This window comes from Lithobates pipiens, unplaced genomic scaffold, assembly GCF_037356315.1.
Source record: "Lithobates pipiens isolate NorthernLeopardFrog02 unplaced genomic scaffold, aLitPip1_a1.2 Scaffold_8, whole genome shotgun sequence".
Classification (NCBI taxonomy): Eukaryota; Metazoa; Chordata; class Amphibia; order Anura; family Ranidae; genus Lithobates; species Lithobates pipiens.
In genome coordinates this window covers 511,335,057-511,353,920 of record NW_027507903.1, presented here as the reverse complement: position 1 = coordinate 511,353,920, position 18,864 = coordinate 511,335,057, and the positions used below count along the sequence as shown (strand labels likewise).

The window sequence follows — 18,864 nt, the reverse complement described above, 5'->3', positions numbered from 1 at the left end:
CCTAATATTCACCCAGTCTTCTTTCTAGGTTTTGCATCTTCAGCCGATAAAATGGCTGGGCCAAGGTGACATTACTCCGGCGCATGTGCACAGGAATCATATCACTGTGGCACAGAGAGCAGGCCGTAATTATGGTCTGAGCTGCGTATGTGTGGCTCAGATCACATTACCCTCTGATAGGCAGGACATTTATTTTATTTATTTATTAACCTCTTCAGCCCCGGAACATTCTACCCCCTTCCGGACCAGAGCACTTTTTTGCGATTCGGCACTGCGTCGCTTTAACTGACAATTACGCAGTCGAGCGATGCTGCACCCAAACAAAATGTACGTCCTTTTTTCCCACAAATAGAGCTTTCTTTTGGTGATAGCTGATCACCTCTGCGGTTTTTATTTTTTGCACTATAAACAAAAAAAGAGTTTCAATTTTGAAATAAACACATTATTTTTTACTTTTTGCTATAATAAATACCCTCTAAAAATATATAAAGCCTGGCAGCGATCGAGACTGCCGGGCACTAGCATCGGCTGGGGGCGCCCCCTAGTGGCACAGGGCGAGGCGACGTTACATAACGTCGTTTTACCCAGCCGATCCATTCTGCCGCAGTACAACTGCGGCGGCTGGTCGGCATGTGGTTAAAGGTATTTATATAGCGTCCTCAATTTACGCAGCACTTTTACATATGTATTGTACATTCACATCAGTCCCTGCCCTCAGGGAGCTTAAGGTGACAGGGTCTCTTCTGTTATAAAAATCCTACCAGTCAGCAGATTTTATAATTTTTTTGTGTACTACCACTTTAAATTTCAAGCCAAGCCATCTCATCAGGCCAGCTCAGGTCATCTCTGTGGACTACAGAAAACCTCCCCCAAGTTTGGAACTGAGTAGAGGTCTTCTGTAGTCTTGGCACTTCCTCTCCTAGGGTGACCACACTGCTCTGCTATAGATATACTGTAGTATGGTGCACTAAAATCTCAAGCTGTGAATTCAGTCCTGCTCAGCTCACTTCTGTGGACTACAGAATACTTTCCCCCAGTGATATGGAGATGAAGAGTGGTGTTCTGTAGTCCTGACACTTCCCAGAGTGCAGTGCAGACTACAGAACCCTTTCCTTTGATGGTGTGAAGATGAGGATAGGTGTTCTCTAGTCCGGACACTAGGATGACAACACTGCTCCTCCATTGATATAGTATGCTGTAACTTTCCACACAGAAAAATGCAGATAACTGCAATGACATATGATAGATACTATGGGGTTTATTTTCTAAAACTGGAGCAAAATCTGGTGCAGCTCTGCAAAGAAACCAATCAGCTTTCCAGGATTTATTGTTAACCCCTTAGAGCTGGCCCCTGCCAGCCTTTTAATAGGTGTAGAATGCCAAGAGGCGAGGCGGGGCTTTTGGTCATGTGACCACCGTGATTTGCTGTCATGGCAGTCAAATGATCAGAAAGTTCCAAATTGCAAGCGGGAGCTTTCCGTCAGCCGCAGGTAACTGTGCCGAGAGCACACAGGGCGCGTGTTTTTGGCACAACTCTATTGGTGCAATTGCACGCAAATATTCGGCCACTAGGCGCCAAGGCCAGCTACCGAGAGGCCACATATTTGCATGTGCTCAGTGCAAAGAGGTTAATTCACCAAGCTGAGGTTAGAAGCTACCATGCATAGCTCCCAACTGTCCCTGATTTCAAGGGACTGTCCCTGATTTGAAACAAAGTCCCTCTGTCACTCTTTCCTCCTCGTTTGTCCCTCATTTTGGTATGATGTATATAAAATGCACTTTTTTATCTTTTAAAAGGTGTTTCCCAGCGCTAAACCTTTCATCCAGATTGCTGCATTTGTAAATTTCAACTGCCAGTATACAGGAATAGTAGTGGTAAAAAAAAAAAAAAGCACTTGTGGGTTTAACAACTTTCAGACCGGCCAATTTTGCTTGCTTAAGACCAGAGCACTTTTTACGATTCGGCACTGCGTCGCTTTAACTAACAATTGCGCGGCCGTGCGACGTGGCTCCAAAATAAAATTGATGTCCTTTTTTCCCACAAATAGAGATTTCTTTTGGTGGTATTTGATCACCTCTGTGGTTTTTATTTTTTACGCTATAAACAAAAAAACAGTGACAATTTTGAAAAAAACTATTTATTTTTATTTTTTGCTATAATAAATATCCCCAAAAAATATATAAAAAAACTTTTTTTCCTCAGTTTAGGCCAATACGTACTCTTCTACATATTTTTGGTAAAAAAAAAAAAAAAAATACAATAAGCGATTATTGATTGGTTGGCACAAAAGTTATAGCGTTTACAAAATAGGGGATAGTTTTATGGCATTTTTATTAATAATTTTTTTTAACAGTAATGGCAGCAATCAGTGATTTTTATTGTGACTGCGACATTTTTGACACATTTTTGGGACCATTGTCCTTTATACAGCAATCAGTGCTATACAAATGCACTGATTCCTGTGTAAATGACACTGGCATTGAAGGGGTTAACCAGGAGGTGGCAGTGTAGGGGTTAAGTGCGTCCTAGGGGCGTGTTTCTAACTGTGGGGGGCATTGCTGTGTTTGACAGATCACTGATCTCTGCTCCAATCACAGGGAGCAGAGATCAGTGTCACTTGTTGCTAGGCAGAATGGGGAGATGCTGTTTACATCGGCATCTCGCCATTCTTCCTCCCCGTGAGACGATCGTGGGTATGCCCGTGGCAATCGAGTCCGCGGGACCCGCGGTCGGACTCATGGGGTCCTGACCGGCATGCGCCTCCGCCGGCGCGCACGCGGTTGCATTGCGGCAAATCCAAAGGGACGTTCCTGTACGCCCATTTGTCTGTCCGTGCCATTTTGCCGACGTACAATGGCATCATGGGCGTCCGCAGAACTTTTTTCAGGGAGGGGCATCATTTTAAGGTCACCCATGCCATTATCACATTATCACGGTCATAGACTGCAGACGTAGTACAGGTGATGGTCAGAGACTGCGGACATGGCCCAAGAGACTGTCAGAGACTGCGGACATGGCCCAAGAGACTGTCAGAGACTGCGGACATGGCCCAAGGGACTGTCAGACTGCGAACATGGCCCAAGAGACTGTCAGAGATGGCATACATGGCCCAAGAGACTGTCAGAGATGGCATACATGGCCCAAGAGACTATCAGTGATGGCATACATGGCCCAAGAGACTGACAGTGATGGCATACATGGCCCAAGAGAGTGTCAGTGATGGCATACATGGCCCAAGAGACTGTCGGTGACTGCATACATGGCTCAAGAGACTGCGGACATGGCACAAGAGATGACCAGAGACTGCATATATAGCCCAAGAGACTGTCAGAAACTGCATACATGGCTCAAGAGACTGCAGACATGGCACAAGAGACTGTCAGAAACTGCATACATGTGGGGGGTGATAGAGAGAGAGAGGGGGGTGACAGAAAGAGACAGAGAGGGTGACAGAGAGAGACGGGGTGACAGAGGGGGGGGGGTGAAAAAGACATAGGGGTGAGAGAGAGAGAGGGGGGTGACAGAAAGGGGTGATTGGGGTAATCACTCCTGATCCGATCCCTGATTCCAGGGGGGGGGCACTTGCCCCCCCCTTGCCCCTACCTGCGGATGCCCATGAATGGCATCATTTTTTGGTATAATTCTCCTTTAAGAGGGCATGGCAAGGGGTGTGTCCTATGCCTACATACTTTTGCTAGTAGGTATCCCTCATTTCCATCTCAAAAAGTTGAGAGGTATGCACCATGCCAGCTGCGCCAGATTCTGAATGCTTAAATTTTAGTAAATCCCCCCGCCAATCCACAGTCCCCACATGTGTCATATTCACACCAGAATTCAGTATTTCTCTGTGTTCCATAGCAGTGCAATTTTATGCAACATGTTTGCATAATATCACAACGCAATGCACAGAAATGCATGTAAACATGTCAAAATGCACCGCGATGCACCTCTCACCCACAACAATAGGTCTTTTTTGCATCTTACTTGTTTGGTGTGTATTTCACTTTTATGTTGCAGCTCTTTTAGTTATTTTACTAGCGCAGTTTTTTTTCTTAACAGAGTGAACATGCCTTAGAAAAATAAAGAACTACGCACATAAAAACGCACAGAAATGTGCATGGAAATGCGCCAAAACGCAGTGCGTATTCATATGCGTTGTAGTATGAACGGCCCTTAAATAGTGCGGATTGAATCATTTGTACTGATGTGCCAAGTAAACATGCGTGTTCCTGTTGAATGTAACCTATGCGTCAGAAATAGAAAAATCCCTGTTTGCGACATTTCACGTACAATAGAAAAGGTTGTATAGACAGGTATTTTAGGCTTATAAAATAAGCAAATTATTAGTAGGTAGTGCAGGACTCCTTATAAAATATGGTCACTGGAATATATTATTATTATTATTATTATTATTATTATACACGATTTATATACCTCCAACAGTTTACACAGTGCTTTATAATGTAAAGGGGGACAGCACAATTACAGTACAGTTCAATGCAGAAGGGACAGGAGGGAATATACTAATATGTCGCTATTTTTTGGTGACTGTTTTGTACACAATTTCCCTGTCGCAATTCCTGGCTGTGTTTATGTGTTTCTGGGAGGATTGCACGGTTGCTCCAGCCGGTTTGCAGAGCCCATCTTGCTCCCAGCAGCCTGTGTACACTGAATGGTACTGTACATATATCACAGAGAGGGAGGAGAGACAACCAGGCGACTAGGGAGGGAGGGAGAGGAGGGGAGTCACCCACAGCAATCAGAAGAGGATGGCAACACAGCAGCCAGAGATCAAGGCATAGACGGCGTACTACCAGGGCCAGGCGTGAGTGTGTGACTGTCCTGTCTGGAAGGGGGGGGGGGGGATTACAGCCAGCTGACTGAAAGAAAGGGTGGCTCCATGTCCACCCCATCCCTCTCTTCTTCCCCTGCTGCTGCTTCCCCCTATCTCCAATCTGATCCCCGGGATCTCCTGCTCCTACACTGCGATCCATTGCACGTCTGCCAATGCAAGAACCTGCCAACTGCTCCAGGTGAGTCTCAACCCCCAACAAAAAAAAATACCATCACAGTCTTGCAAACAAAAATGACTTGTCATACCCAGTGCAACCCCAATAGATTCAGAAAGCGCTTTCGCTGCAATGCTGTTTGCTTTCCTTCCAGCGCCTGAGAGGTTAATTGCGATGTGTTCCCCGCACCCCGGCAGCTGGGTGTCTTCCAGATACATCAATTTATATATTTGTACACTCCGGGGTTTTCCCGAGCCCCCTGCCTGCAGGCGACTCCGGTTGGTTGAGGGCGATTTTCTACTATGACCGCTGACATTGGTCAGGAAAGGCTATAAAAAGGACATGATCTTTCCATAAAGCGGTGAGCGTTACTAAAAAAATAAAAATAGGATTTGCGTCCTCTGGCAGTATTGCGCACAGTTCTATGTACCACAAATGCAGTTTACATAAATAAGATAATAAGATAAGAGGGGTGTTTGGGTTGTGCATGCTGTCAGATGTGCGGCTCCTAAATGGCATGTTCTAAAAGGATACCGGGGGCTTACACAGATCGCTGCTGATTGGCTAAAGAGTGAAAAAAAAATCCATATTAGCACAGATGTACATCCCTATGTTTTTAATTGGAGACATATTGTTGTCATTTGAACCGGGCCCGTGGGGGTTTCCTGCATGAGCAAGGCATGAAGCAGTGTGAAGAAGAGAATCTGGACCCTGGGGTGATTGGATTTGGGGGTCGCACCGTCTCTTTAACTCCTCTGGGACAGAAGTGCTGTACAGGATTTTTAATAATGGTTGTTAGATTAAAGTTTTAGATAATGGATGATAAAGGTTTTATACATATCTGTGCTTCTAAGATGTTCTGCAGCAGCTGAAAGTTGTTCCAGCTTCCTCCTGGGGCTGGGTGGGTCAGATTTTTTTTATTTGACTTATCCCTTTGGCACCTTTTTAGGCAAATTTAAAGGGACATTTGTGAACATGTTCTACAGCAGCTGTGAATTGTTTCAGCTTTTTCTTGGGTCAGAACAATATTCCCCCCCTTGGCACCTTTTTGGGCAAAGTTAAAGGGGCATTTGTGAACTCCTTGAATATTAATAGCCGTCAAACATGTTCTGCAGCAGCTGTAAATTGTTTCAGCTTTTTCTTGGGCTGGGCGGGTCAGAACAATATTACTCCCCCCCTTGGCACCTTTTTGGGCAGAGTTAAAAAAGCATTTTTGAAGTCCCTATTAATAGGCCTCAAGGATGTTCTGCAGCAGCTGTGAATTTTTCTAACCTTTTCTTCAGTTGGGCCGTTTGGATTTTTTTAATTACTCCCCCTTGGCATCTTTTTGGGTAGAGTTAAAGGGAATCTGTATAGACCCTGATTATTAATAGACATGAATGGTGTTTCCCGCAGCAGCCATGGATTATTCCAGTCTTTACCTGGACTGGGCAGGTCAGATTTTTGATCTTACTACCCTCTTGGCACCTTTTTTGGGCAGAGTTCAAGGGGCATTTTAGAAGTCCTTTATTAACAGACCTCACAGATGATCCACAGCAGGTGTGAATTATTCCAATCTTTTCTTGGGCTGGGCCCTTTGGATTTTTTCACTTACTCTACCCTTGACATCTTTTTGAGTAGAGTTAAAGGGGCATTTGTGAAGTCCCTTATAATTAATAGACCCTAATGGTGTTCAGCAACAGTCATGGATTGGTCCAGCCTCTACCTGACCTGGGCAGGTCTGATTTTTGATCTTACTCCCCTCTGGGCTCCTTTTTTGGGTAGAGTAAAGGGGAATTTCTGATTTTCTAGATTTTTCTTCAGTTTGGAGGGTTTAAGTTCCAATTTTAATAGTCCTTTGGCACCTTTTTGGGTGGGAATTTGTAAATTGCAGGTTCCCAAGCTGTTCTGCAGCAGCTAGTTCATTTTTTGGACACTTCCTTTGGCAGCGCCTACTTTTCAGTCCCTTCACTTTGCATTGAGTGAATTTGAATTCTGTGATCTTATAACGCGTCTCTATATTTCTATATTTATTATGTAAATAGTCTGAAATCGGCCACACAATGTGATTGTTCAATTCTCTAAGCTTAGACAGAATTGGACTGTATGGTAAGGTCTGTTTGCTCATAGTAGATCCAATTTTTTAAATCTAATTGAGGCTGAGGATCTTTCACTGTCTGCTGTCATGCTGTATTTGAGATGCAAGAAAGAGTGTAATATTCTAAGAAAGACTTTGTAATTGTGGTTAAAAGTTTTTTTGAGCTCACAAAAAACTAAATTGTACCCGGGGATCTTTAGCGCTAGAATCCTGGCAGATATGAAATCACATGCCTTATAAAGGAGTCCTGCATGGCTCCGAAACATTGCTATCCTTTGCTGCGATGTGATCGTTCATTAACCCTATTATGGAGTTTTCTGGTTTGCTGGTGACATATCCCTTTTTCTGGCAGATATAAAAGTCGTAAATTAATGCAATTCTGTATTAGTATATAGCATTATTTTTAAATGCAAGCAGCTTAAGTACCTGAATTTGACTTGGTATCAACCTCTTGCAGTCCCTGTGCAGCAGCACTTGGACTGGGAGAATAAGCAGCACAAGGAGCCAATCAGTTATGATTTAGTGCTTCAGTGCTAATAATGACTGTGCTGATAGGTAGAGAGTGACAGATGAACCAATCAGTCTGCAGCTTCTCCTTTCACTGTCCAGTCGCGGGCTGGGGATGAAACAAGACTTGTGAAGCCCCATACACACTATCAGTTTTTCTTTCAGATTTACCAAAACCATATAATATGAGGTCAAACCTTAGGAGTTCAATTTGTATGCAATCAGGCAGGCCCTTGCACTACATGGTTTTGGTAAACCTGAAGAAAAAAATCTGCAGAAAATCTGATAGTGTATGGGGCATAAGTGTTACTTAAAGTGGTTTTAAAAGCTCAAGGTTTTTAGAACGCATGAAGGTAAAAAAACATTCTCTGTGCAGCAGCCTCCCAGCCCCCCTAATACTTACCCAAGCTCCATCTCGATCCAGCGATGTGCACAAGAGCCTCAGCTCTCTGGGGACTCTCACTCCTCATTGATTGAGGCAGCAGCAAGAGTCTTAGGCTCCCACTGCTGTCAATCACAGCCAGTGAGCCAATAAGGAGAGAGGGGTTGGGCCATATTGCGGCTCTGTGTGTGAATGGACAGGCAGAACAGCGGCTCAGGAGCGAGCCTGCTTGGGTGTCCCAAAAGTGAGTGGCGGGGAACCCAAGAAAAAGAAGATCTAGTTAGCTCTGTGCAAAACCACTGCACAGAGCAGGTAGTATGAGTTGTTTATTATTTTTCCTTTTTTTTAAACAAGCCTTTAATATCACTTTAACCACTTCAATACAGGGCACTTAAACACCTTCCTGCCCAGACCAATTTTGAGCTTTCAGCGCTGTCGCACTTTGAATGACAATTGCGCGGTCATGCTACACTGTACCCAAATGAAATTTTTATCATTTTTTTCCCACAAATAGAGCTTTCTTTTGGTGGTATTTGATCACCTCTACGGTTTTTATTTTTTGCGCTACAAATAAAAAAATACCGAAAATTTTGAAAAAAAAATGTTTTTTTTTGTTTCAGTTTCCAAACTTTGTAAATAAGTACGTTTTCTCCTTCACTGATGGGCACTGATGGGGCTACACTGATGGGCACTGATAAGGTGGCACTGATGGGCACCAATGTGGCACCAATGAAGTGGCACTGATAGGCGGCACTGATGGGCGACACGGATGGGCGACACGGATGGGCGACACGGATGGGCGACACGGACGGACACTGATAGGTGGCACAAATTGGCACTGATAGCTGGCACAGATGGGCGGCACGGATGGGCATGGATAGGCGGCACAGGTGGGCATGGATAGGCGGCACAGGTGGGCATGGATAGGCGGCACAGGTGGGCATAGATAGGCGGCACAGGTGGGCACTCATAGGCGGCACAGGTGGGCACTCAGGCGGCACAGGTGGGCACTCAGGCGGCACAGGTGGGCACTCAGGCGGCACAGGTGGGCACTCATAGGCGGCACAGGTGGGCACTCATAGGCGGCATCGGTGTTATAGTAATGGATGCCAATCAGTGCCAAACAATAATGCATGCCAATCAGTGATGCCCATTGTGGCCACTGATTGGCATCCATTATGGGCACTGATTGGCACCCATTGTGCTGACTGGCACCCTGGTGGTCTAGGGAGGATTATGGATTTTTATTACCTTTTCCCTGGTGGTCTAGTGGTGTCCCTGGTGGTCCAGTGTGGGCATCCTCGGGGGGGCTGTGCTGATAATCGATCAGCACAGACCCCCCCTGTCAGAGGAGCAGCCGATCGGCTCTCCTCTACTCGCGTCTGACAGACGCGAGTGAGGGAAAGCCGATCACCGGCTCTTCCCATTTACACTGTGATCAGCCATGATTGGACACGGCTGATCACATGGTAAAGAGTCTCCGTCGGAGACTCTTTACCGAGATCGTAGTTGCCGGGTGTCAGACTGACACCCCGCAACAACGATCACCGCGATGCGCGCCCCCGGGGGCGCGCAGCGGCTCATAATCCTAATCACGTCATATGACGTCCGGTTAGGATTATGAAACCACTTTGCCGCCGTCAATTTGTAATAGGGCGGGCGGCAAGTGGTTAAGGAGAAGCACCAGTCATAGTTGTGTTTATTAGAATAAACTATTGATAACAGAGATGAAAACAGCAGTATAAACCAGACAGAGGCTATAACCCATCCCAATGCTTTCTTTAGATATAGTTTAAGAAAGCTCCTCGACAAGAAACCCCGGGACATAGGACTTTTGGTGCGCTTTTCAGAAAATGCAGCAAAGCCGTGGGCTATAATAGAAGTCTATAACAAAGCGACTAACCCTCACCAAACCCACAGGTACACAGCGCTGCATTCAATGCACAGCCATTCAGTATGAAGCCACCCTGAATGCAGAGTGTAAAGCCCCATACACGCTTTTAGATTTTCTGCAGATTTTTGTCTTCAGATTTACCAAAACCATATAATATGAGGTCAAACCTTAAGAGTTTCAATTTGTATGAGGAAAGCACTAGTAGCCAATCGGGTCTCTTGCATACACATATGTTTAACTGGAACACACTGACAGAGGAGAAAGCAAAAAAATGTCATTGGTCTGTAGCTGCTCCTTTACTGTTCAATCAAAAAAAATGTTATGTCACCAGTAGGGCTGTAAAATCTTTAAGACTGGATAGGCAGAAGTACAGGTCCTTAGAATGGTAAATCAACTGCCATGCATGTATTTGAATGCGGTGTACAGTGCCCTGAAAAAGTTTTCATACCCCTTGAAATTTTCCCATTTTGTCATGTTACAACCAAAAACATAAATGTATTTTATTGGGAATAGACAACACAAAGTGGCACATAATTGTGAAAGTGGAAGGAAAATGATAAATGGTTTTCCAAGTTTGTTTACAAATATATAAGTGAAAAGTGTGGGGGGGCATTTGTATTCAGTATGGAGTGACGGATGTCATCAGTGACATGTCCGCTGACATCCGACCCGCTCCGATCTGAAATAGTGTGACAGAGGAAAATCCTACTTTTCCATCCGTCTGATCGGATCGGGTGACCTTGGACTCTACGGTCCGTCCTCATCCGATCCCCCATAGGGGAGAGCAGAGACAGACCTGTCATCTGCATGCTCAGCGGGGATCGGCGGAGCGATCCCCGCTGAGCAGAGCGGGCTCCGTACATGGACACGTCCGTGTGAAGGAACTCTAAATCCCCCCTGTATGTAGCTATTTACCTGACATTACCTCTGGGTGTGTGTTAATGATTGGTCAGTCTGCCTTTGCAGTTCAACATAGAGGAAAATGATGGAATGTTTACTGTAAGCAACACAAGGGCCAATGCTTTCTGTCTACTTAACACTGTTTTGTTAATAAATGCATTGACCCGATGATAACCTGAGACTTTTGATCACCAGTTCTGCTGAGTACTAGGAGTGAACAGAAATCCACAGACGTATGAAGTTAATGAAAACTTTTTTGGCATTCCAAATGTCAAACTAAAGCAGACCTAGCATTAGCTATCTTTTTTTCATGTTAGCTTTATCCATGCTAAGTAATGTGTAATGCCGCGTACACGCGAACTGACTTTTCGACGGACTAGGTCAGACGGTCTTTCCGATGAGCTTTCTGAATGAACGGACTTGGCCACACACAATCACACCAAAGTCCGACGGATTTGAACGTGATGATGTACAACCGGACTAGAATAAGGAAGTTCATAGCCAGTAGCTGCCCTAGCGTTGGTTTTCATCCGTTGGACTAGCATACACACGAGCGGATTTCGCGATAGGAACTGGATCCTGCGGAGTTCCGGCGAAAAAATTTGAAACATGTTCTATTTCTAAACTCCGTCAGATTTTTGGACAGCAAAGGTCCGATGGAGCCCACACACGATCGAATTGTCCGACGGATTTGCTCTGTCGGACCTTTGCTGTCGAAAAGTCCGGTCGTGTGTACGTGGCATAACTCTTCCAGGTATTTATAACCTCTCACAGAGATTACAGTACATTACTCCCCCAGACAGTGCTTCCAGCTGCTTTTCTCTCCAGAAGGATGGAGCCATTTTTGTTCAGGCATCATCAAGGGTCAGTAGCTGCTTCCTGGACTGAGATGTCAGCTCGGAGAAGGACACAGACTTGTAAATCCTGGTTCATGTGCAGCTTCTGTTGTAGCGTCTCACCTTGTGGTGACTTACAACAAAGTTACAATGTTGCAGTGTGATTACTAGGATAGGAGACTGAATAAGTGCTTCCTCTTGCTTGCGGTAGAAAAATGACGTTATCTTAGCTTAGGCACTGGACTTCCTTTTCAAGGGCTCATACACATGGCAGTTAAACTGTGGCATTTGTATCAGTAAACGTTTTTTTATTTTTTACAGATTTGAATACAAGCTTATTGTTTTCTATGGGCCCAAGTATATGTGACCGTGTGCAGAACAATTACATTAATAATCAATAATAAACCAATACTACAATGGATTTGAATGGCCGGGGCCCTTTATTATTGGTATTATATTTTATTTACCAACTTATAACAATAATAAACATGGCCATTTTCTTTAAAACACAACACTCATTTATTTTACCGTAAAATATCACTATAATTCAGCCATGACAGCTCAATTTAATACCAAGACATGTTCAATATTTCCATAACTGTCCCTTTTCTTGAGAAAAAGACCATACCACATAACAAGGGCCTGGACGATGGGAGGGAGGGTGGGATGCTTCTTCTTCTCAGCTGATCCGCCGCTGCCTGCGGCTCCTACACAGTAATAATTCTTTATATAAGGGCTAGCTTGTGCCACTTTGACATGTGGCTTGCCTTTTAGACAATAATATTTTAACCTTTTATTTAAAAAAACTTTAATAAATAACTGTCATTTTTTTAAACATGTAGTCTGGCCCGGCCCCATAGGTGGGCGGGGCAAATTATTTTGCTCCTCCCTTTTCCATCGCTGTGCACAGATCGGCAAATGTGTGCTGCACTCAGATCCATAAAAAAAAAGAAGAAAAATCAGTGTTGGAGGATGTGCAATGCATGCTGATGTTTACATGTGTATGGCGTATAGCACAAATGTATTTTATTGGTGTAAAATAGCCACCTGCATCCCAGTTACCAAAGAGCTGCATTAACACTATACGATTGTAGGCATAGAAGAACTGCTCAAACATTACATGAGTACGCTGTACAAAGCACTTTTTAAACAGGATCTTGCTTCCAGCTTCTAACAGTAAGATGCTGCATACTACTTGCCTTATTTTAATACAGCCATGTGCATGTACTCTAATGATAAATGGTGGAGCTATATGAAAAAAATGATAGTGTTGCTGGTACATTGTGACATGTCAGGATTTTATTAATGCAGACTGGTAAAGTTACTAAAAGGAGATGTGAAGCCTAGGAGAAAAATATTAAAATGTACCCAGTACATACTACTGCAATCAATTCAGGTTCCTCTGGGCATCTGGGAGCTGTATGACAGTAAGCTTACTGTTAGACCCCTTTCACACTGGGGCATTTTTTAGGTGTTTTTCATGCGCTTTAGCATTAAAAAAAGCGCCTGAAATAAGCCGCAACTGCAATCCCAATGTAAAAGCCTGAGTGCTTTCACACTGAGATCCCTTTCACACTAGGGCGTTTTTCGGGCGCTTTAGCGTTAAAAAAGCGCCTGAAAGAAGCTGCAACTGCATTCCCAATGTAAAAGCCTGCTTTCACACTGAGGCGCTGCGCTGGCAGGGCGTCAAAAAAAGTCCTGCAAGCAGCTTCTTTGCAGCGCTTTTGGAGCAGTGAATACAACGCTCCCAAAGAGCCCCTTCCCATTGAAATCAATGGGAAGCACCTGTAAAACGCATGAAAAGCGCCTGAAATACGCTATTGGCAGCAGCATTTTGTGGGTGCTTGGACTACTATGCATCGCATAGTAGCCCATTATGTGTCACTTACCTGACACAGGAGCCAGCGATGTCACCGCTGTCCCCTGTAGTCCGGCGCATCCATCTTTTCGGTGGGGTCTCGCAGCTCCGCTGCTGTCATTCAGCAGAGCCGCGATGACGTCACTCCCGCGCATGCACATGGGAGCCGACACGCGCGGCAGCTCCATTATTGGAAATGCCGCGCTCAGTGCGCCTGCGCGCCGCTGTCTACGGCGCATGCGCCGTAGACAGTGGTGCCTGTCTTCGGGCAAATATCTCCTAAACTGTATAGGTTTAGGAGATATTTCTTGGACCTACAGGTAAGCCTTAATCTAGGCTTACCTGTAGGTCAAAGTGGTTTGTAAGGGTTTACAACCACTTTAAGTGGCGCTTTACGAGCATTTTCCGGGCGCTGACATTGTGAAAGGGCTCTTAAAGCACTCGGGCTTTCACGTTGGGATTGCAGATGAGGCTTCTTTCAAGCACTTTACAGGCGCTTTTTTTAACGCTAAAGCGCCTGAAAAACGCCCCAGTGTGAAAGGGGTCTTAGGGATTGATTTACTAAAACTGGTGAGTGCAAAATCTTGTGCAATTGTGCATGGCAGCCAATCAGCTTCTAACTTCAGCTTGTTCAATTAAGCTTTGACAAAGTAACCTGGAGGCTGATTGGTTTCTATGCAGAGCTGCACCAGCTGCTCCAGTTTTAGTAAATCAACCCCTTAGTGTCATTGTAGCCTTGTAGTGGGGAACCGTTCTCTAGCCCTAAGCCAGGAGCTTTCTGTACCAAGGTCATACATGACTGAGACCCCCTCTCTTCGTATACATTACAGTATATGGCCAGAAGTTTGTGGACACCTGACCATCACACCCACTGAGACTTTGCTTACATTATATGGTGAGAAGTTTGTGGACACCTGACCAATCCTAGCTGCTGAGACTTTGTTTACATTATATGGTCAGAAGTTTGTGGACACCTGACCAATCCTAGCTGCTGAGACTTTGTTTACATTATATGGTCAGAAGTTTGTGGACACCTGACCAATCCTAGCTGCTGAGACTTTGTTTACATTATATGGTCAGAAGTTTGTGGACACCTGACCAATCCTAGCTGCTGAGACTTTGTTTACATTATATGGTCAGAAGTTTGTGGACACCTGACCAATCCTAGCTGTTGAGACTTTGTTTACATTATATGGTCAGAAGTTTGTGGACACCTGACCAATCCTAGCTGCTGAGACTTTGTTTACATTATATGGTCAGAAGTTTGTGGACACCTGACCAATCCTAGCTGCTGAGACTTTGTTTACATTATATGGCCAGAAGTTTGTGGACACCTGACCAATCCTAGCTGTTGAGACTTTGCTTACATTATATGGTCAGAAGTTTGTGGACACCTGACCATAACACCTTTATTAGTTTGCTGGTTATTCAATTCCAAAACCACAGACATTATTATGGAGATGGTCCCCTTTCCATCTATGTCAGTCTCCACTCTTTTAGGAAGGATACCCAGAAGATTTTGGAGTGTGTTTGTGAGAATGTGTGCCCATTTGTGAGGTCAGGTACTTATGCTGGATGAGAAGACCTGGATAATAATTCATCCCACAGATGCTCAGTAGGTTTGAGGTCAGGGCTCTGTGCAGCCACTTGAGTTCCTCCACATCAAACTCATCAAACCATGTCTTTATGGAGCTGGCTTTGTACACAGGGGCACAGTCATGCTGCAACAGAAAAGGGCCTTCCCCAAACTGTTACCACAAGGCTGAAAGAGCATGATTGTCTAATATACCTTTGTATGTTGTAGCGTTAACAGAACCTTCACTGGAAACACCTGACTTTATAAAATTGGAGGGGTGTCCACATGCTTTTGGCTTTAAAGGTAGGTGTGATGGTCAGATGTTTTGTCGACATGGCATACAGTATAAGGCCTTTTTACACTAGCGGTTGGGAAAATGTGGTAAAAACACGGCTAAAGGATCCCCACTGTTGCACTCTGTGGGCAGTACCTCCTGCTGAACACTCCACTTTCTGCCTTTACAACCAATTTAAGGGAAGGCGTCTCTGGAGCACTCTGAAAACTCTTTATCCAGAGGACAATCGAATTCTGTCTGCGTGTCACCCAAAAGAAATGTAAAGAAAAAATTGTGGTTCTTTTCAGGTTTTGCAACATTCCTAAAAAGACAAGAAGTCTGCTCCAAGAAAACCTGTAGTGGGAGAAATGTAAAGGCTGACATTACTGATGTGCTTCTGAGAATGCTAGTTGCCTGGCATGTTCCCTGCTAAGCACTGTGGTTCCTACCCCTGGTCCAATATCCAATACGTAATCTTTGTATCGTGTAGTAACATTGCGGCTGGCGGGAGTAACTACAGCATGCAACTATGCAACTCATTCGGTTGTGTCAGATAGCCAGGAAGACACTGTGGAAAAAACATTCTGCATGTTTTTTAACAGGTTGTTTCTGCCTGGAACATTTTGACATTTTTGTTAATTTAGCACTCCTTAATCACAAAGTAGGAATCTTGAAGAATCACATGGCTGAGATAGAATCAGTAAAGTTAATGATGCGGCTGGTGTACTACTGCTTAAGAATACAATTACAGATAAAGTGAGGAGAACAATCTTTTTGTTTTGCTGAGTCGGTCCAATACGTGTAAAATAGGGTAAAAAAAACTCTGCTGCTTTAAAACTGAACTCTATGCACAAAAACATAATTCAAGTATTTTCCTCAAAAAGCCACCTAGGATGTAAATCCACTTTGTGTGCACTAAATGCCTTTAAAAAGCTAGGTATTACCTTGTAAAAGTAGCAGTGACATCATCACTGTGCAGAGAACAGAGCTATGGGAGGGACCCAGCAGGCTTCATCCACTACAGGCTGCCTGCAGAAAAATACAGAAGGGGCGGAGAAAAGACCAGTCATCCTACACAAGGAGAGAGAGCAACAGTGGCTGGTCTTTATCACAGGAAGCTCCTGTACAGAGGAGTTAATTTACTAAAGGCAAATAGACTGTGCATTGTGCAAAGTGCAGTTGTTCCAGAGCTTAGTAAATGAGGTAAAGCTTCACTTTGCAAAGAGTACCCAATAACGTGATTGGATTATGGAAGTCAGCAGAGCTTCTGCTCATTTACTAAGCTCTGAAGTAACAACACTTGCAGAGTGCAACTGCAATGTGCATAGTTTATTTGCCTTTAGTAAATCTGCCCCAAACTTTCATGCTGCCAGTGGTGGCTGGTGCTCAAATTTTTTTTGGGGGGGCTCAAACAAACTTGCAGCCTCACTGTGCCCATCAAATGCAGCCATGTGTGCCCCATCAAATGCAGCCACTGTGCCATCAATTGCAGCCATTTTGCCCATCAAATGCAGCCACTGTGCCCCATCAAATGCAGCCACTGTGCCCCATCATATGCAGCCACTTGTGCCTCATGAAATGCAGCCACTGTGCCATCAATTGTAGCCATTGTGCCCATCAAATGCATCCACTGTCCCATATCATATGCAGCCACATGTGCCCATCATATGCAGCCACATGTGCCCCATCAAATGCAGCCACTGTGCCATCAATTGCAACCACTGTGCCAATCAAATGCAGCCACTGTGCCCCATCATATGCAGCCACTTGTGTCCCATAAAATGCAGCCACTTGTGCCCATCAAATGCAGTCACTTGTGCCCATCATATGCAGATACTTGTGCCCATCATATGCAGCCACTTGTGCCCATCAAATGTAGCCACTGTGATCCCCACCCGCTGTCTGCCAGACACTTACCCCATCTTGGTGGCGGGTCAGGCTGTGGGTGATGGCGGCGAGCTGTGGGACAGCTCTTGTGTCCTCTATGCTTCCTCCTCTCTTTTTGCGTTCTGCTAGGTGTCCAATAGGGGCACCTGTGCCTTCAGTCAATAGGTGACAGGTATAGCATACTAGCTCATTATGAAATACTTACCTTAGATTGGAGCCCCCACAGCGGTCCTCGTACACTACTCCGGCCGGCGACATCACTCCCGGAGTTACTTCTGGGTATCGCGGGCTCTGGCACTGATTAGTCAGAGCCGCAATGACGTCACTCCCGCGCATGTACGTGGGAGCTGCCAGTAACGGCATACTAGCTGAAGCAATGGCACGAACGTGCCATTGCTTCAGTGCGCATGTGACGATGACATCGGCACATGCTGATACAGGGAATATCTCCTAAACCGTGCAGGATTAGGAGATATCCGGGGTAGCTACAGGTAAGCCTTATTATAGGCTTACCTGTAGTAAAAAGTGGTTGTAAAGGGTTTACAACCACTTTAAAGCTGAATACCAGATAGACCGTGAAATACACTCCTGAACAGATTTTATTGTCACTGATTTTGCAAGCTTGTGCAGCTACTGCCTTGATTAAAGTGGATCTGTTTCCAAACCTTTCATTTTAAGTTTAGGTACAGTGTTAAAGCAATAGGACCCTTGTCAGGGAGAATCACTCTCTTTATTTGTCCTGGTGGCCATTGTCATCAGGAGAAAAGAAGATGGAGAATCCAGAATATTTTAGCTGTCCCCAGAATAGGAGGTGAGAGGAAATCCTCCAATGAGGACACCTCTGTTTCAGTGAGAGCTGTCGAAGATTGGCTTCCCCTACTTTGAAGATATTTCCTCTCACTTCTTGTTTTTTCTTTGGGGTAGAAAGTAAAATTGGACACAGACAAGGTTTTTGACAATTACTTCCTCTATCTAAAATTGAAAAAAGAGATGTTGGCTATAGATAAACTAAAGCATACCACATCTACTGACTGGTAGATGCAATATATTACATTTTTGAGTTTGGCTTACATTTTAAGGCCTTTCTGTGCTCCAAGACTCCCTTTACAGGGGCGACAGCATTTACTACTCCCGTATAGGTCTCATTTCAGAGGTTGGTGAGGTTTGTGGATATTCAGGAGTTGATAAGGTTGCCTCTTGATGCCAATTTTTTTTTTTTTAAACTGCCAAATGGTGATTTTGCATTGTGGGGCCATGCTGTAACTGCGAACCATGTGTTTGCAGCACACTGCCATGACTATAGTATAACAGATGTCCGCTACAGTTGCCCAGCCACCCACTCCATACCTTTCCCCTTTTTCCCAGTAAAGGAGACCACACCTTATTGGAGCAATTAGTGGCCGTAGCAGCCCCTTTACTAATATCCAATAAATTTAACATGTAACAATAAACATCTGTTGACTGGAAACTGATAGCGTTGGTCTTCTGCAGGACATTCCCCCTTCCACCCAATTACCGTAAACGATCAACCATACACTGCGGTCCTATTAACTGTAAACTAGGCCTCAAGCTGACATACTAGCTCAAAGACAACCAACTATTGACTGCAGTGCACCATTTCACCATATTCCATATAAATCCTTATATGTAATATCACCAACGA

At 44.6% G+C, this 18,864-nt stretch overlaps 1 protein-coding gene across 3 annotated transcripts in view; it reads left to right on the top strand.

Annotated features, from left to right (window-relative positions):
• Positions 1-4,776: 4,776 nt before the first annotated feature.
• Positions 4,777-18,864, top strand: part of PRR5 (proline rich 5) — a 192,953-nt gene continuing 178,865 nt past the window's right edge. For 2 of the 3 annotated variants that reach the window (XM_077469378.1, XM_077469377.1), the window contains exon 1: positions 4,883-5,034. The gene's annotated coding sequence lies outside the window, so the exon portion shown is untranslated. Of the gene's footprint in view, positions 5,035-18,864 lie in introns of all 3 variants that reach the window. The other variant, XM_077469373.1, reaches the window with a different exon arrangement.